This window comes from Arvicanthis niloticus, chromosome 15 (assembly GCF_011762505.2).
Source record: "Arvicanthis niloticus isolate mArvNil1 chromosome 15, mArvNil1.pat.X, whole genome shotgun sequence".
Classification (NCBI taxonomy): Eukaryota; Metazoa; Chordata; class Mammalia; order Rodentia; family Muridae; genus Arvicanthis; species Arvicanthis niloticus.
This window is the reverse complement of record NC_047672.1, coordinates 52,531,370-52,535,481: the sequence shown is the minus strand read 5'-3', so window position 1 is coordinate 52,535,481 and position 4,112 is coordinate 52,531,370. Positions and strand designations below refer to the sequence as shown.

Sequence of the window (4,112 nt, the reverse complement as noted above, 5' to 3'; positions counted from 1 at the left end):
TTAACTTTAAAATTTATTTTTGTAACTTTTGAAACAGAGAACAACACACTCTTGGGGGAAAGGTGAGGGTAGAAGAACAGGCCCTGGGTAGAGATCACAGCACCTTGAGTTTGAGAGGCCTGCCTAGGCGAGCCAAATGCATTGCCACACGGCACACGGGACAGCTACTGTCTGAGGCTCTGCAGACCAGTTCCCCGCACCATGCAAAGCTGCTATAGATCCAAGTCATAAAAAGCCACAGACTCAATGGGAGTCAAGACGAACTCCTCAGAGTCCTCAAAGCCTGTCAGCTCGTAGTCCCCACCTGCAGCCAAATACATAAAGGACATCTCGCCCAGCTCAGGGGTGATAATCACTTCTTCTTCGTCATTGTCAAAGGGGTTGTCCTCTCTCTCCTCAATGAGCTCCCAGACCTGGTTCCTTCGTTGGGCCTGGTATCTGCTTGATGTTCCCACTTTCTGTCTCTGTGGCTCCTCTCGACGGCCATCAGGGTACTCATGCTTATAAAAACAGTTCGCCCCAAACGGGCACATTCCACGTCCTTCATCAAAATACCTGCACGCCTTGTTGCTCATGGTTTCCTTGTGTTTCTGAATGAGTTTCTGCTTCTCTTCTTTCTCCTCCACCCAGTACTCACTTGGAATGACAAAGTTAGATGTGATTCGGCATTCAGGGCAGGACTTTATGATCTTGCGCTCAAATTGTTTAGCACTTCTCCACTTGCGAATACACTTGAGACAGAAGGTGTGGTTGCAGTTGGACAGGATCCCAAAACAACGCCTGCTGGGGTTGGCTTTCTCATAGACCACCTCCAGGCAGATCCCACACACCATGTCCTTGCTGCGCTGAACAGCAAAAGAGAGCTCCATGTCCTTCTCATGGGCCTCAATGCAAGATTTTATGTGTTGTGATCTCTGGGCAGCATCCATTGGGTGTAGGGCCTGCATTCCACACATGTCACAGGAGTCTCCATGGAGATACACACAGTTTTCCCCATAGCGACACTCTCCCACTACAGCACAGGGGCAAAGCTGCTTGGTCTCCACTGTAGTTGGCTTCTTCTCTGACTCTTCCTTGGTCACTGAGCCCTGCAGGGGTGCTTCAATGCAGGAAGGGGCAGGATGGCCACAGTAGGGCTGCCCAGGGACAAACTCAATGGCATTCACCCAGTCCGCTGAACCTGCCCCTACAGTTGGAAAGTTTGGGTTTCGTGACTCAGCTTCGCCTGGATTCGTTTCAGCAAGTGATCCAACGCCAGAAAAGAGGCTTGAGGAAGCAGCAAGGGATGGTTTTGCACTCAGATCTGTAGCAGTCACTTCTTCCTGTTTCAGTGGCTTGCTGTGTTCGTAACTGCGGCGATCTCCATAAACACAGTACCCTCTTTGAAAATACTTGCACATCACACCATTTGGACTGTCAGAGAGGTCATGAGCATATCAACAGTTATCTCCTTCCTTACAAACCCCATGCATAAAATATCTGCAGGTGACCTGTTTCGTTCGTCCAGGCACCGCGGCTGCCTTGGCTGCCGCTGCTCCCCGGGACAGGCAGTGACTGTGGGGATAGAGGTGAGGGAGGTCGCTGCCGCTGCTGCTCCTGTTCCTGAGGTTGTGGCTGTTGTTCCGGGAGCCGCAGCCTCGGCCATTACTGTTTATCCCACACAGCAATGGCCTCTGGGAAGTTTTTTAACTTTCCCTCATTTCTTTTTCTCGATATCTCCTGGGAATGAAATTGTAGCGCACGATGGGATTTTCAAATCTTCGCTCCTAAAATGTATCTTCCTCATTTTAAACTGCCTCATCATTTCCCCTCTCTTGTGAATTTGGTTTCGTGCTTGTATTATGTTAACCCGGTTCCCAAATTACACAAAAATTCGCATGTCTGCATGTGAGATGCTGATGGTCCCTGCCCCCAGATGGTTCTAACTGGTAGATAAAGTTGCTGGGGCCAGGGCAGGGCAAGGAGAGAGAGGTGGGACTTTGAGGTTCCTGGGCAAGGAACATGAGGCAAGAAGAGAATTGCCATTGATTGCCAGGGAGAGAAGGTCCCAGCCCGAGAAGTACAGGACAGAGAGACAGAGACACTGCCAAGATGTAAGAGTCTGGGGTCGTGACCCACAAGGACTGCAGGCCTGGGTCCATGGAGGCCAGGATGGAAAATAGGTTTTAATAAGCAATAATTCAGGAAAATGGGAGGAGAGAGTATGTTAGAAGTGGGAAGGTTTGGAAGTGCCCAGCCTTTGCACTGTTAATATTTTAAGGCATATTAAAATAGAAGGCTGCATGTGTGTGTGTTTTATTTGTGGATCTAAAACATTTGAGTGGGTAGTGAGGAGCGTGTGCACATGGACCAGAGAGCTTAGAGGGCATTAACAATATTCCCACTTCAGATGGCATCCAACATGTTAGGCCTGTATTCACTTTTAAAATTTAATTAGAGATTATCAAATGGAAGAACATACTGTGATGTGGGATTAGGAGGTGGGGAGAATTGGTTTCTCAGCCGAGCCGAGCTGAGCCTCGTGGTTCTTCATGGTTCCTTGTGGTTCATGTTGTGAGCTAGAACACATTTAATTCCCCCAAGCCAACGAAGCTGGGTAGTAGAGATTTGCCTGGTGCCCTTCTCAAAGTCTTCTGACTGCCCTGGAGAGTTAGGTGTTTGGAGTTATGTAAACAGACAGGCTACTCAGAAGGCAGAGGGGCAGACAATAGAGGCTAATTGCCTCCAATGATCGGATAAACAAAGGATAGAGCTGAACAAAATCTGATGTAATTGTTTTAAGGATAGAAGAACGTATAATGGTAATGTTTAAGTGTTTTTAATATACATGGAATAAAGAAATCTGGGCTTTAGATCTCAAAATGTAGGAAACAAAGGCACAGAGATGGAATGAGAAAAATCCATTAAAAGAAATTTGAAAAAGTCTATACCAGGGCAGTACTCAGGATCTTTAGAACATGGCCTACATGAGATATCTGGGATCGCTTAGCCTGCTGTGACAAATTAATAGCCTAAATAGGCTCAATCATAAATATAGAAGGAAATTTAATTAAAGTTAAATACATAGAAAAGGATGTTAATTCAAGTTACATAAAGAGAAACGGGACATATATACCCACAGAGATATTAATCTCCATAGAAGGGAGAATTTAAATATACATAGATGAATAAATAATTTTAGGCCTTGATCTCACTATTATAAACTAATTATGTAAGAACAAGGCATGAGATAATGGGGGAGCACTGTCTCAACAGAAAATAATATTTGCTTAGATTGCTTTAATTGCTTTGAATTGTTTTAATTATCAAAATGTGTATGGTTTTTAGTTTGATGGTTATAGTATTAAAAATCCTCTGGGAGAGAGGTCAAAATAGAGCAGGACTGAAGGAACCTGATGATTTTAGGCTGTTGGACCAAGGACATGCTACTGTGGGAGAGGCTCTGGATTTGTGTTAATGGGAAAGCAGGAAAGCTTTGGACCCCTTTCAGAGTGACATGGATCATAACTGACAGGGAAAGACCCCCTAAAGATCCTGGCTACAGAAAAGAAAAATTTGAAAAAAAAAATCAAACAAAACAGGTAACTTGATTCGCTGATTACTCCACATGGGAACAGCCCTGTAACTGGCTTAGAAATAAAAATGTCTCTAGCCAAGTTTACAGCTAAAATTAGACAATAAAACTTGTTGGTTATAGAATCCTTAAGATTCATCGTGCATATAGCATGAATGAATATTTATTACAACTAGATATTGGGCAAGTTAACTCATAAAAGGATTGTTGTCTTTCACCTGTTCAAACAAGGAGCAAAATTCATCCTTAACTGATTTGTGCACCTTGCACAATTCATGCAAATATCTTAATAGTACTAAAATTTTAGTTGTAAGGTTCATGTATTACAGAATGTGCACCTCTGACAAGTTGCATCCATGGGGATACTGTTCCAGCCACCTGCCTCATGATGCTGTTTCCAAAAATTTGCTTCTAGTATAACGTCAGGAATAACTGCTGATTCCCAATGGACTCAGTTCATCCAGGCTTTCAGACAGATCCAGTCACGTCCTGAGCCTTCTAAACATACAGAGGCTGGATAACAGATAGTAAAGCTATC

The 4,112-nt window shown here is 44.4% G+C and overlaps 1 pseudogene across 1 annotated transcript; it reads right to left on the bottom strand.

Annotated features, from left to right (window-relative positions):
• Nucleotides 1-3,538, bottom strand: LOC117720454 (E3 ubiquitin-protein ligase makorin-1 pseudogene; annotated as a pseudogene). Its single transcript, XR_013104183.1, has one exon. The product of XR_013104183.1 is annotated as an E3 ubiquitin-protein ligase makorin-1 pseudogene (transcript).
• Between the last annotated feature and the right edge of the window lie 574 nt (nt 3,539-4,112).